The 15,921-nt window shown below is 42.9% G+C and overlaps 1 pseudogene; it reads right to left on the minus strand.

Moving 5' to 3' along the window:
* Positions 1-1,691: 1,691 nt before the first annotated feature.
* Positions 1,692-15,060, minus strand: LOC146203834 (uncharacterized; annotated as a pseudogene).
* Between the last annotated feature and the right edge of the window lie 861 nt (positions 15,061-15,921).

Raw genomic sequence — 15,921 nt, forward strand, 5'->3', positions numbered from 1 at the left:
GCACAATTGCCTATTGTACGCGTGATCCTGGTTGGACCAGCTGGGGTGCCTCTGCCTTTCGCTGTGCTGCAAAAATCTTGTGAGACGAAGTATAGGCAAGAGAGGGAAGGAGGCTCTTCTCCCATTTTCGGGGCGCGTATTGTTCGAAGTAGTGGTGCGGTGGGGTGAAGAGGGGAGTTCAATGGGGCAGCCCATGCTGCGCAGGATGGGGACAAAAGTCCTCCCCTTCTCTGCCTGGACACTGATGTGGAGCCGCAAATACTTTTCAAAGTCCGCGCAGCAACAAGAAAAGCCTTCAGGCAGCGCAAGTCGAGAGGGCTGGATGGCTGGGTACTCAATTCCTCAGTCATGGATTAGTGGCGTAGCCTGGTGGCAGAATCTGAACTACTTCCAAGATGGCGACCGTGGAACCGCCACCTCAAACTACTGTACTCTTTCGATGCCTCTCTAAGACGTTTTTGTCCCGCCGTGATTATCAGCCGCCCAGAAATAAATACTTGGGCGGCTGATAATCACTTAAGGATTAACGTTAGCAAAACTGCAGCAGTCATGTTTCACTCACGTCATAAACATTTTGAACCTCCTCTAATTGAATTAAACGATACCAGAATAGAATTTGTGCAGTCTGTGAAACCTCTCGGCGTTTACTTTGCAGCAGATATGTCGTGGAATGATCATATTAATTACGTAGTTCAGAAACTTTCCAGAACAGTCGGTATCATGCGCCGAAATTGCTTTAATTTTCCTACGTCAGTTAACATGTTACTTTACCACTCTTTGTTCTCTTCCATAGCCAACTACGGATGTATGGTGTGGGCAACAACAAGAGCTGAAAATATTAACAAACTCACTGTCTTACAAAAGCGCATTATACGCATTGCATGTAAAGTGCCGTATTTCTTCCACACTGCAAGCCTTTTCCATCAACACAAGGTTATACAAATGAAGTCCATGTATTACTATAGGCTGTGCTATAAATATAAACTCGCCATAACGAAAAAGGATGACTTCTTACTTACACTTGCTGGGTTAGAGCAAAGCAGAACTGTGTATGATACCCGTGCCGCAGAACCTTGGCATATTAAGAAATGCCGCACAAACTATGGCAAACAAATGTTGCAGCATACCTTACCGACCCTTCTGAACCAGTTGTACTGCTCCGAAAATATAGATTTAACCAATATTTCTTTGAAAGAATTGCCCCAAATGTCCATGTAGTTTTGTACTGTACAAGTACAATGCACTGCGTACTAAAAGTATGTCTCTTTCTTTGTGCCGACGGTTTTTTTTTTGTTTCTTTTTTTTTTTTAGTTTTTTGTTTTTTTTTCTCACATCTTGTTTGATGTATTGTACTCCGCCGCCGTCAATGCTGCTCTGTAAGAGGAAGCCAGGACCTCTCAAGCTGTTTATACAGCTTTTTCCCTGGCTGTCCTCGCAACACCAGTTGCGGAAATAAACCTTCAACCTTCAACTGTCGAACATTTCCGAGTTTATGGAGAAGGGGAAAATTGGGCCTTTTTGTTTCCACAAAGAACGCGAGACTTCTCAGAATGCTGTCATGCGGTTGGAAAACAGGCCTTGTGGAAACGTTTCCAATGAAATCTGCAAAGTTCCACACGTGAGCCTCGTCTTTTGGCGCTTCGCCTACTATTGTGGCTACCCATGACACGATGCTACTTAGTACCTCCGTTTCGCATCAGCGGAAGCGTTTTTGTATCACCAAATAACCGCCAGGCGCAACTCGATCGTCGCACGTGCACAGGAAGCTAGCAGAGCGTCTGCTCCAACGACATCCCATCGTTTCACATTTCGCCACCATGCCAGGAATGCGGCGCTGCCATCGCGCGGCGAAACTTGTGCTTGGGTTCCCTATACATCTGTCATGTGCGACCTACGTGGAGCGACTAAGCTTAAGATATTTAGCGGCTTTGCGCTTCTGCGTTCTGGCATGGTTCAGCGACTTCCCTAAAAAGTGCAACCTTGTTGTCACATAAAATGCCATCATCTCAGCACTTGGTGATTCGGAGTGATAAGGACAGCCAATACTCTCTTTTTACTTGGAACGAAAGAGTGCAATGATATCCATGACACTTTCACTGGTGAAGCTCCGACGTACTAAAACAGCTGGTAAAAAGGTTTTTCATCTCCAGAAATCTAAAAAAGCCAGACGGATATAAAAGGCCTCCTTTATACTTAAGACGTGTAAACTCCGCTGCGTGAAAGTTTCGTATATCATTTTTGTCAGTGAGTAGGAGCTTTTTACATGCAATGCATGATGATTTAGCCAAAAACTTTCGTGCTACGTATCCAGCAACATAAAAAAATGTGACGCTGATCCCTCTTAGCGGATACACATGTTATGTGGACAGAAGTTGGCTCTTGCAGTTGCTTTACAGCAAGCTCAGCATTGCAAAGATCACCATCGGCAATCAAATTGTCAATGAGTGACTGTTTGGTTTGTGTTGCCTCTGGAACGGCATCAGCACTCATTAAAAATCCAAAACACCTGGTTCTGCATTTCTATGGGAAACAGACTTCGCTAGATTGCAAAAACTAAGGCAGGGCACCGTGACCAAAAACTGCTCAGGTGTTGAGTGCATGTGGCAGCCTGAAGATTGCTTAGCGATGCCAAAAAAAGTTTTCTACAGGATCTTGGCTCAGGCGTGAAATCATGAGGAATTTGTACCCAATGATACATGCCAGGTAGTCAGTTAGAGACAGCATGCTGCCAATAGTTACCCTAAGTCCAACTGTTGTGGAATTTGATAGGAAACCACCGCGTTCGCGATCATGAAGTTCCCACTCGGAAATGCACGCCAAAAGTAAAATCCACTTCTCCTCAGCCGCTGAGTTTGGACGCAGAGCTTCAGCAGGAAATCATGACGTCATAATCTCAATGAGGTCACGCATCATTCTGAAAAAGGCCGAACATAATATGAACATGCTGTAAAATGAGGTAAAGTATAAGCCGTCGCCACTTTTCTTACCCGAAAAAAAAAAACAAGAACAGGCTGAATGCCTCCACAGCGCTGCTCAATCTCGCTCTGGTACAGCCGGAGACCATTAAGCACGCTGTCACCGGAGTTGAAAAGCGTATGTCACTTGCATTTTTTCAAAGTTGTTTAGCTGTGTGTGGCATGCAGTGATGCCTAGCATTACCTGAAGGGTCAAATTGGAGCCATCTAGGTTTAAGGTCTCCCACACTGGGTCGATAGAAATCTGAAACCAATCACATGACAAAAATTAATTATTTTTGCTGTAACCTATGCTGTAACTATTTGTACCCGCACAAGCAATCCCTATTTATTTGCGGTGTCGTGCCCACTTGAGTTTATCGGTTTTTGCCGCTAAGTGACGTACCAAACTTGCTCATAATGCATCAATGCTTATGTCGTTTACCTCTTGCTTGTTCTGTCTGGCGAAATTGAACTGAACCCTGGACCCCCTAATACCGACACACCAGTGACCCTAGAAGCAATATCTGAGGCGATATTGCGTCTTGAACAATCGCAGAACACTGTACTCACTGAGCTTTCAAACGTCCATAGTGACCAGACTAGCATTGAAAATTACGTCAGCACACTTTCCTTGAGGGTTGATGCTTTATAAAATATTGTACACATAGGTCAAGCCAGCGGAAAAACTTCAGAAACAAGTTCGAACGATGAAATAACCAAGTTTTCATCCGAAATAAAAATCCTCACAGAAAAGTGCGATGACGCAGAAAATAGCTTGTGCAAGTCGAACTTGATCTTTTTTGGTATCACGGATGCGACCGGTGAAATTTGGGAACAATCAGAGGAGCACGTAATCTCTTTCTGCTCACAGCACCTTGGTCTATCGATAAATGCTGATGATATAGAATGCCCGCACGAAATGGGCCGCTTCCAAGAATAAAAAAACTGTGATTATTGTCAAAATGGCACATTTTAAGGTAAAGTCAAAAATTCTAGCAGCAGCCAAAGCTGAAAGATTCAAAATTTTCTGTCCGTAAAGATTATTCTGCGCATGTTTGATTAGTCCGGAAAAAGTTGTACTCTTTTGATAAGGAAAGCGACGCCATGTTCAAAATATGTTACGACAAACTGGTGATCGACAAAAAACAATACATATATGAAGCCAATGAGGATCGAGCAATCAAACTTTCGTCATAGTGACCACTGCCCGCTTCCAAGCTTCTCTTTAAGCAGCTAGCTCAGAATTCGCAAGGTTCGCACACCACTTCATCTTATCATAAAATGGCTGTCATGTTCACAAACATTCGCAGCTACTTACCAAAAAAGGAAGCTGTGGAAGCACTTCTCGATGACAACATCTCGAGTATTGTGATCCTTACTGAGTCGTGGTTTACCATAGACATTAAGGACAGCGAACTTCTCGAGGCTAGTAAAACGTTAAGTGTCTACAGACTTGACAGAGTAGCCGAAGAGGAGGTGGTGTCCTGATTCCCGTTAAATCAACGGTAGTCTCACATTTCTGTGCCTGTCCGTTGTAGCACTGAACTAGTATATATTAACCTGTCCCTTACTTATAGCAACACTTTGCTTATCGCCTGCTACCATCCGCCAGATTTAGATTGTTCTTTTGTTGATGAGTTGTATTCAGTACTTTTACACCTCCAATCCCGCTTTCCACGAGCGAACTTGGTCCTATGCGGAGATTTTAATTACCTGGTTATCGATTGGGAACAGTTGCCGGCATCCTCTCTTCAGTCGAAAAAATTTATTGACTTAATTCTTACTTTTAATCTGTTTCAGACTGTTAGAACTCCAACTCGTGACACCAACATCCTTGATTTAGTGTTGGTCTCAAAGCCTGAGTTATGTCAATCTCTCTCGTGCACTAGTAGCCTTAGTGATCACAACCTGTTATTTTTTAATTTGGCTATTGCTATTCCTAGCCGCAAGCCATCTTTAATATATATTCGCGACTATAACAAAGCCGACTATGCGCTAATTAACCCTGAACTGGAAGCGTTTTTTTATCAGTTTAGTAAAACTACTCACACCCGAACAGTTAGTAGTAACTGGTTACTTTACAAGCAAAAAATCCTTTCGTTCATGGAAACGTATGTCCCGCTTATCTGCATTCGTGGTGATGTTGATAAGCACTGGTTTTCTAATGGCCTTCGGCGGTTGTTAAGAAAAAAAAAAGTGGCTATTCTGAGCTGCCAAAAAATTCCGTCTCTGCTTCCAAATGGGACAAGTACTTTGCATGCCTCTGGGCTTATACAAATCTTTTAAGGCACTCCAAAAAGACATTTTTCCATAAAAACTTGCATAACATCATTTGGAATAACCCTAAAAAATTCTGGAATATCCTTTTGCCAAACCGCAACTCGCCTCAAAATATCATCTTGCACAACCAAGATGGCTCGCACGTCCCTGCAGATCGCTGCACGGATGTCATGAACAGCTACTTTTCTTCAGTTTTTACTCGGAAACCAGTCCTCAATGTACCCAGCTATACCAGCCGTAAATTTAGCCAGGTGCCTCCAATTTCCATTTCAGTCGAAGACCCCATAGCTAAACTCACTGATAACTTGAAGCCATCAAGCGCTCCCAGACCGGACGACATAACTACTGAGATTCTAAAAGGTACAACAGAAATTTCATGCCAAATATAACAAATCATTTTTAGTCAATCAATCTCAAGTTCTGCAATCCCAAATGACTGGAGGTTGTCCCGTTGTCCCGATTTTCAAGGCTGGCGACCGTTCTGATCCATCAAACTATTGACCAATTTCATTAACATGTTTGTTTGTAAAATGCTGGAACACATCATATATTCACAAGTCTGCTCTCACCTGAACAAGAATTCCTTCTTTTTTGCCAAACAACATGGATTCCGCTCTGGATTTTTGTGCGACACCCAGCTTTTCGAGTTTACTACCGACCTTCACCTGAACCTAGATTCCTCATTTCAAACTGATATCATCTACCTTGATTTCTTTAAAGCCTTTGACCGGGTTCCACATAAACGTCTTATGGCTAAACTATCCTCTCTCTGTCTGGATCCTTTAATACTGTCATGGATTTCTTCTTTCCTCTCAGACCGCACCCAGTTCCCTTTTATCGGAAATCATCGCTCCTCAGGTGTATCCCAAAGCTCTGTCCTTGGACCACTCTTATTTTTAGTCTTTATCAACAACCTTCCTGTAAATATCTCTTCCACAATTCGCCTTTTCGCTGACGACTGCGTTCTTTATCGTCGCATAACTGCTGCCTCCGACCAGACACTCCTCCAGAAAGACCTCGATTTAATATAAACCTAGCTGGTGCACCACCTGGCTGATGAATCTAAACATATCCAAATACAAGAGTATGCAAATATACCGAAAGCTTTCCACCTTCAACTATTCATACTCTTTAAACTCCACTGCCATTTCAAAGGTTGAATCACACCTAATACCGACAAACTCAACTGGTTTGAATACATCATGAAATTAGTAGCAGAGACTTCCAAAACACTTAGTTTCATCAAGCGTTCCCTTTCTTTATCCCCCAGTCACATAAGAAAACTTGCCTACGAGTTGTACGTTCGACCTAAACTTCAATATGCCAGTGCAATATGGAACCCACACCAACAATATCCAATTGAATTTCTCGAAAGCATTCAGAATTGGGCAGCTCGCTTCATCTGTTCCGAATATAATAGACGAGTTAGCGTTATGTGCCATTAAATCATCCATTAGCCTTGACTCATTAGCACTTCGAAGAAGGATTTCGCGGCTGTGCTTACTTCATAGTCTATATTACAATCGCCCTGACCTGAGAACTTTCTTTTAGTGCCACCTGTATGAACATCACGGCGTCTTTTCAATTCCATGAGCATGCAGCGCATAACTGGTTCGACAAACTCATTTAATAAGTCGTTCTTACCCTTGGTGATTGAAGAATGGAATTCAATCCCTGAACCAATAGTCTATGAACGTGTCAAATCTAAATTCAGGCGGCTAATATTACCTCACTTTGACAAATAATCTTATCAGTAAACATTTCCTGTTTGACTCATGTATCAACCACGAATTTTGCTTTGTAGCTCTTCCCTAAGCCCATGTATATGTCATATTTTTCTGCTTTGCCTTGTATGTCTTTTTTTTTCCTTTCTTTGCAATAATTGTGCATATATAAATTTTGATTGAATGTATCATGAATCAAATGAGTGGTCTTTTCGTCTTGTCCTTTCATTACTTACGGTTCCATAGAAATGTATAATGTTACCTTGCCTCTTTGCTTTTCGTTTCACTGTATAATCATATGACCACATACTTACTTTACTCGTTATCCCCCCCCCCCCCCCCCTTATGTAATGCCCGACCCAGGGCCCTTAAGGGACAATAAATGATGATAAATGATGTTAGTTAGTTACATGAGGTTTTATGGCGCAAGAGCAACTATGGCTATATTGCGCCAAAGACAAGGTTAGATGATTTGTTACGTGAAGTGCCCAGGAGTTATGGTTCTTATATTCGATTTAAAGCATTGGCTTTCTTAAGAAATGTACAAACTAGAGAAAATTCAACGAATGCTTGTTCCCCTAAAAGCAATGCAAGGATGAAATGGAATGTGTTTACAATAAAATATGTTTTTCTGAGATTCTCAAGTTGCATGCATGAGATTAAAATGATTGACTGTGAGCTCATCTCCGCACAATTCACATACTGGTTTGTCTTTATTTGTTAAGAGAAAATTATGAGTGATGTGTATGTGCCCTACGCGTAGACGACATAAAATAACCTCGATAAAACGTTCCTGATTTAGGCACAATTTCCATTCCCCTAAAAAAGGCTTTACAGAATGTAACTTGTTCTTTTCTTCATTTTCCCAATCAGCTTGCCACCTAGCTCTTAGTTTCCTGTGCACCAACTTTATACAATCTCTGTGGGGTATGTTCTCACGTTTTATTTCTCTGGATCTTGCTTGTGCAGCACATGCGTCTGCTCTCTCATTACCTTTAATCCCAACATGACTGGGGACCTAGCAGAATGTTATATTATGTTTTTGGGAAGTTATCTGTACTATGTTGTGTGTTTTATTGCCGATTAGGGGTTCAACTGCATTTTTAGAGTTTAATACAGTGAGGATGCTTAAAGAGTCACTGTTGATAATGCTATTTGTGATGTTTTGATTTCTCATTTTCTCTACTGCAGTACAAACAGCGTAACACTCTGCAGTGAACACTGATGTATAAGGAGGTAGTCTTGTTATTGCTTCTGTTTCATCTTGTACTACTGCACTTCCAACATAGTTTCTCGTTTTTGAACCATCTGTGTAAAATGCAATGTAATTCGTATATTTTTCTTTCAGTGCTAAGAATTCTTGCAATATATGTTCATGAGGAGTGTGCATTTTTTCAAAATGTGTTAGCGTGAGGTCAAAAACTGCGGAGAGAGTATACCACGGAGGGAGTGGTTTGTGCCTTGGTGCAATGCATTGTTTCATTCAGTACATCCAGGTCTCGGCATTTTTCTTCGAAGTGCAAGAGTAAAGACTTAATTGATTGAGGCTTGTAAGAGTATTCGGGAAGGGCATTTCGTGACAAGAGAGTAACAGAGATGTTTAGGCATAGAACGGATTTTGAGGATGTATGTACAAGTTAGTGCCGTTCTTCGATCTTTTAATGCAGGTTTGTTAGTTTCCACATAGAGGCTAGCTATTGGAGAAGTTCTATAAGCACCGGACGATAAGCGTAAACCAAGTTTATGAACTGGATCTAGCCGTTTTAGGTAGGATGACCCGGCCGAGCCGTATACTATTGAGCCATAGTCTAACATAGAGCGAACTAGAGAACGGTAAATATTTAAAAGGCATGCCCTACCCCCAGTGTTTTCTTGAAAGTAGTTTCATCACATTGAGGGCATGGGGTGCTTTTTTTTAAAGTTATTTATGTGTGGGAGAAACGTTAGTTTTTTGTCAAAGGTGACACCTAAAAATTTATGCTCTTGTTTAATGGGTATTGGATTCTGGTTCAGGTGAAGTGTAGGGTGGCTTTGCATTCCTCGTCTCAGCGAGAATAAAACAGCTACTGTTTTTTGTGGAGAGAACTTAAATCCATTTTTGTCTGCCCACGTGGACATTTTGTTTATAGTGATTTGTATTTGTCTCTTACAGATTGACAAGTTGGAAGACGTGTGTGCTATTAGGACATCATCTACATAAAGGGAATACATTATGGACCTTGGGATGACTTTTGCTAAGGAATTTATCTTAATTATGAAGAGGGTGGTTTAAGACACATCCCTGGGGAACGCCGTTTTCCTGCATGAAGCTAGTTGAAAAAGTTGAGCCTACGCAGACTTTGAATGTACGGTTGGTTAGGAAGTCACTCAAGCAGCCTAGCATTCTGCCGCGGATACCTAGCTCGGCTAGGTCACGCAGGATGCCAAACCTCCACGTTGTATAGTAGGCATTCTCCAGGTCGAAGAAGACCCCGATACAATGCTGTTTGTGGATGAATGCTTCCCTGACTGTCTTTTCAAAGCGGACCAGGTCATCAGTTGTAGATTACTTTTTAAACCCGCACTTATGTATATCTAGTCGTTTCCGGGACTGGAGAAGAAAAGTGAGTCGAATGTTTATCATGCTTTTAAAAGATTTTGCGATACAGCTGGTTAGGGCTATTGGTCTGCAACTGGCAGGTTTTGTAAGGGGCTTTCCGGGTTTCAAAAATGGTACTATTACTGCTACTTTCCACGCCTCAGGTATTATTCCAGTTTCCCAAATTTTATTTAAAAATTTCAACAGGGCCTCTATAGCAGCTTCAGAGAGGTGCACTAGCATTGCATAATATATGTTGTCTGGGCCTGGTGCTGTTTTTTTACTATGTGATAAAACTGTATTTAGTTCTTGTAATGTGATTGGTCTGTTGTATTCTTCGTTTGTGCCTGCACGAAAGGGAAGTTTTTGTTTCTCTGTTATTGCCTTGTGTTTTTGAAATGTGTCTGTATAGTTTGAAGAGCTTGAAACTTTAGAGAAATGTTCACCCAAAATGTTCGCCTGTTCTTCGAGTGTTGTTTGTGTTCCGGGTGTCGTCAACATTGGAAAAGTAAATGGGGTATAATTGCCGGTGAACTTTCGGGCCTGTTCCCACACTTTTTGTTTCAGGAACTGAGCTGTTAATGGATGTTATATGATTATGCCAGGAGGCTTTCTCAGCATTTCGCTGCACGTACCGCGCTCTGGCTCTTGCCTTTTTAAAGGTGATCAAGTTTTCTGCAGTTGGGTATTGACGGAGGACGCCCCACGCTTTGTTCTGTTTCTTTTTTTCTGCTTTGCACTCCTCCGTCCACCATACCTTGTGCTTTTTCCTTGCGTGTTGGGATGTTTGTGGAATAGCTACTAAAGCTGCTGATTTAATGCATGTAGAAAACCTTTCATTTATTTCGTCTATTGTTAATTCTTCGGAATACTGCTCTTCTAATGTGGCATTTGCTTTAAAAGCTGACCAATCAGCGAGGTGAAGCTTCCAATGCTGTGGCCTTGTTGAGATGATGGGTATAGAGGATGATAATTTTAAAATGGTGGGTAAATGGTCAATACCCCTAGGGTCATCTAAAACATCCCAGTCAAAATCATTAAAAATGGAAGGTAATGAAAAGGCTAGATCTAGACAGGTCATTTTGCCCGAGCAGAGGCAGCAGTAAGTGGGCTTTCCTGTGTTTAAGAGACATATGTTGTTTGATAATATAAAATCCTCTATTATTTGACCTCCTGTGTCATTACGTTCACTTCCCCAAAAGAAGGAGTGCCCATTAAAATCCCCAGCAACCACGTATAGCTCCGGTAGTTGTTGAGTAAGTTTCTCTAAGTCACTGACTGTAAAGGTTTGGCATGGTGGTAGGTATACAGAACATATTGTAATTGTTTTGTGGCCGATTATGTTAATGGCCACTGCTTCGAACGTTGTTTTCAATGGTATTTCTGTTGCAGGGACGTCACTTTGTGTTATGATTGCGACGCCTCCTGAGAGTCTGTTAGCCTGTTCTCAGTCTCTTCGGAAGGTTTTATATTTTTTAAGGATATTTGTGTTCTGTGGACCAAGGTTAGTTTCCTGGAGGCATAATGCTGTTGGTGCCATTGATGTAAGTATATCTGTGATATCTGCATAATTTCTAAGTAAGCCTCTACAATTCCATTGTACTATGTAAGCCATATTGTGGTGTGCTGGGAAATTGAAGTTTAGTTTCCGGTGGAGTTACCCTGGTTTTTTCCCCTTTTTTTGTAACGAGTTTCGCCGCCTCTGCAACGCAATTGTGCTGAGGGTGACGTCCATCGCCTCACTGGAGGCGCTGGAAGACGGTGATGCCATGGACGAACGAGCTTCAGGCTTCCCCCTGGAAGGAGAAACCTTGCAGAGCTCCCGACTCCGTGGTCGGCAAGCCCTCTTTTGAAACTGGCAGGGCAGCCTTTGCTGCTTCTGCCTGGGGCGAGCGGATGGCCCTGCCAGAGGTTCTGAAGGCACCTTGGCAGATGCCTGATTGCGGTGTAGTGCCTCGCCCTTGGACGCTACAAGCGCATAGTCTGGTTTTCCAGTGAACACAAAAAGATTTGTTTCTGCTAGCCGTTTTCTGGCCTCTGTAAATGAAATGTTCTCTTTTGTTTTGATAGTGATGATCTCTTTTTCTTTCTTCCAACTTGGGCATGATCGAGAATAGGCAGGATGATCCCCCTCGCAGTTCACGCAGTGTGGCGCTGGGGCATCACAGTTTTCAGACTGGTGTTCTTTGGAAGCACATTTTGCACACGTTTTGTGGCTGTGGCAACTATGTGATCCGTGGCCGTATTGCTGGCAGTTGAAACATCTTCGGGGGTTCGGTATATAATGTCAGACTTCAACTTTCATGTTCCCTACTTCAATCTTTTCTGGTAGTATGCTTGAGCTGAATGTGAGGATGAGATGTTTAGTTGGTATCTCTTTGTCGTCTCTTCGGATCGTTAGTCTGTGGACATTTACAGCATTTTGTTCTGAAAGTCCTTCTAGCATTTTTTCCTCACTTATGTGAAGGAAATCATTGTAGGAGATTACACCACGCATGGTGTTCAGAGATCTATGGGCGGTGATGGTCACAGCGACGTCCCCAATACAGTGGAGGTTTGGAAGCTTTGTGTACTGCGTTTCATCGTTTAATTCAAGCAGTAGGTCTCCATTTGCTATTTTTGTGACTTTGTATTTTGGACCAAGTGCATCTGAGAAACGTTTTGACACTAGAATGGGGACAAAGTTGGGGCCGGCTTTCCTTCAACTTCAGAGTGCATGACGTGGTATTTGGGGAAGCTTTTCTTTGGTTTTTGCAGGAATTCTGCTGTGTCTTCAGTGCGCCTTTTTTTGTTTAGGCGATCAGTTTTTACAGCAGAGGAAGCCATGTGATGTGTGTGTTGTTCGGCCAAGGTGGCAGCCACCCACCATGGAGCCCAACAAGGGGGCAGGACAGGATCTTGCAACCAAGGCCAGTCCATGCCAGCTGTACACCCCAGCTATAACTAAATATGGCGGAACTCAGGGTGGTTCGCCACACAAGGTTAACCCTAGCCACCTGGAAGAAGGAAAACCAAGAAGTTAGGAGAAGACAGGACAGTTGTAAGAAAGGAGATAGGAAAGTGAAAGATGGAGGGGAGGACAGGAAAAGGCAACTGCCGATTCCCCCCGGGGTGGGTCAGCCCGGAGGTGCAGTCTATGGGAAGCGTGGGCCAAAGTGGTGTGTTGCCTCCGCCGGGGGGTCTTTTAAGGTTCAAACACTCGGCATCGGCTCAACCACCAGGATCCCCTTTTCCCCAGACACGACAACGCCACGCACGGCTAAGCATGGGTGCTCGGGGTCCATGATGTCGCACAAAACACACAAACACCTGCTTTTAACAGGTGCCCCCTGCGGGGAATGATAAGTGATGATGTACACCTTGCGGCAAGACAAAGGGATAGAGTAAACAACGCCTTCCACGCATGCCACTAAGGGTTTTCTGTACCACGTGGTACAGCCTCCGTTTCTTTTTCCTTTTTCATTTACGACCAGCCAAAGCTGCGATAGGCACTCAGGAGCAGAAAAGATGTCTACTCCTGGTTTCTTTCCAATCTCCTTAAGGTTGTGCAAAATTTGGTGCATGTAGGGAATAGTAACTGCAACATTCTTGCATTGCCTGCGTGCTTCAGCCTGTGGTTCATGGAAATCCGTTTGTTCAAATTACTCCACTGTTCCATGTGTTGGCGGCTTACAAATAGCATGCTTATTTTGTCTTCACTTTGTTCGGGTTTTGTTTCTTACGGTTCTATATTTATGGTTTTTAATTTTACATTTCCATTTGTCATGTTACTTTTCTTTGCCATGACCGTCAAATATCTTCGTTAGCCAGTGCTGTTTTTGGCCATATCAGCCGTGTATCATAGATTCTAAAATAAAGTTGAAGTTCAGGGCGCCTGTGTCGTCTTTTCTGTTTTCTTTGCTCTGTCTGTGTTTAAGCGTTGTCAACCATGGGCACCTTGCACTGATGGGAAAGGCACTGACCAGGATTCCATTTATACTTCAAATGCTGGAAGTTGTCCAAAGACAGAAGGAGTGAATTTGAGGACTTCATCCAAAGAAATTGTTTGAATCATGCAGCCACTCATAAAGATAATCAGAAGAGTAATGAAAGAACAGGGCCATTCAAGGAAGCTGATGCAAGAAAGTCCACGGATTCATCAATTGAAATGCCACAATGGCCTGGAAAGCACACAAGTCAAATTTCACGGATATGAGACAGCGCGAGTTCATAAAACTGCCGACGCAGAGAAGATGCAGTCGAAGAAGTCAAGGCAGTACAAACTGAAAGAGCGTCCGTCACCACAATGACGTTGCAGTGCTGTAAACAAGCTCTCAGGATGGTAGCATAGCTCAAAATTCTGCAATAAAAATGGGGATACAATCAGGTAGGCAAAGTGAAAAAGCCCTATCAAGTAGAGTAGAAAAAATCCCAACCTCCGCTTTTTCCTCACGCTTGGCAGCATCAGTGGCAATTACGGCACACGACTAAAAATGTTGCAAGTGGTCAGCCAAAATGGAAATGAAGGTAGACAGGTTCGTACTACATTTGTCTTCAATTCAAGAGAATCTTCCGGCTCGTGGACGATGTGCCAAGACGATGGAATGTTACAACAATTATTTTAAAATGAATCATTTTAAAGAGACAGTATTATTACTTATCCAACATTTTTTCATATGTCGTTCGAAAGGTCTATCCCAAATCAATCAAATAAACTGAGAAACAGCAGACCATTTAGTCATGAAGACTGCCACACCACCTATGTCGCATAATATTAACTGAGCTGCACAAATTTTGTTAAAGCTACATTCGAAAGTGCTAAACCATTTTAAAATAAAATCAATAAACTAAAACCCGGTGATATTTACTAGAAATGCAAACAACTGTTTTTGCCAGTAGCAGGGCTGCAGATGGAAGTGCCACTACAAGCATAGCGTGCGCCTTCAGTTGTGTGCATTCTTTTCGAAACCATTTTAAAGGCAAATCAAGCAGTATTATAAACAATAAAAGTAGCTGTAATTCATTGATAGGTAAGCTGCCTTCAGTTGATATGAACAAAAATAAGTGCGATGCTGTGGCAGTAATGAAATGTGGTATTCACTTCAGACACTCTAGGCCCCTACTACCATGTTTGCCACAACAAAAGCACATAGCATGGTGCCATAATCCACTCAGACCTGACTTTCTCGACTAACTTTATAAATTCCTGCCTAAATCACGAGTTCTGCCCTCTTGAATGCCACCAGGTGATGAGGTTTACCAAAATATGGAAGTATTTTAATACTCTCCTCCGGCTGTAGACTGCCCCTTTAAGTTCGGGTCCTCTAAGTTCAGTAACTGTTTAGTCACTGCATCGGTCAAGTCACCACAACCGTGAAACTTGAAATCCTATAAAAATGTTTTTCAGAGAAAGAGCTTTATTTCTTCAAAGAACCATGTGCATATTGTACTGAAAAACGTTTGTCAGCCTGTAACTGACAGCAACCTGGGTGGCCCACTCCACAACTGTGGTCAGGAAGGCTGGGTTGGGGCTGGCTAGCATGGCCCTCCACTGCTTGAGAGGGGGTTCGGTACCCCATCCACCGGTGACGGTGCTATGCTACATTCCCAGAGAATGTGGTCATATGTTGCCATTTTCTGGTAGCATTTGCATTTTGGATCAATCTCTTCCAGGTACATTTTATTGAATAGGTACGGGTTAAGAAATTATCGTGTCTGCAACCTCTACCACACGCATCCTTGCGCCTTTGTTAACTGTTTATCCGGGGGCATGTATTCTCTCCTGCCCAGCTTGTAGTGGTTAGCAATGCCCAAAAGATGTTGGTCTGTCTCTTGTGAACCCCGATAAGGTAGACATAGACCCGTTGGCTTGGCTGATGAAACCTCTAGATTTTGTGTACGTGGGCCTTGTCATTCCCGGGGCTTCCGGAGTGCGCTGGCACCCAAATAACCTCAATTTCAAGAATGTTTAATTCCTTGAGTTGCCACCAGGGTGATAGTGCAGCTGCACCATCCGCATCCCAGGGGCTAGGGTGTCTGCATGCCATAGGGAAACCTTGTGTAAACTTGATCCCGCCTGACCCACCCCATCCGGCACCAAGAGTGTTCCTGAATACTCCAGAATAAGCCTGAATATTTGCTCATAACATTTCTAAAAAAAGTCAGACGACCTCAATTCCTTAGTGTATTTTTTTGCTAGCCAGCGTTATTGTTGTTCCAGTAATAAATGCCTGCTTAGTGTCAGCTCATTGTTCCAACGAGCATGGCCCGCCGTGGTGGGCCTACGCTCGGTAGCACACAGTCACGAAGTGCGGTCGGCGGTTCGAACAGTCAGCCACAAATAAGCGGGGGAAACATTTATGCCTCTACTTTAAACTCATACTCAAATGTAAGGTTCAAGGCA

Source organism: Amblyomma maculatum, chromosome 1 (genome assembly GCF_055883805.1).
Source record: "Amblyomma maculatum isolate TAMU_Amacu chromosome 1, ASM5588380v1, whole genome shotgun sequence".
NCBI lineage: Eukaryota > Metazoa > Arthropoda > Arachnida > Ixodida > Ixodidae > Amblyomma > Amblyomma maculatum.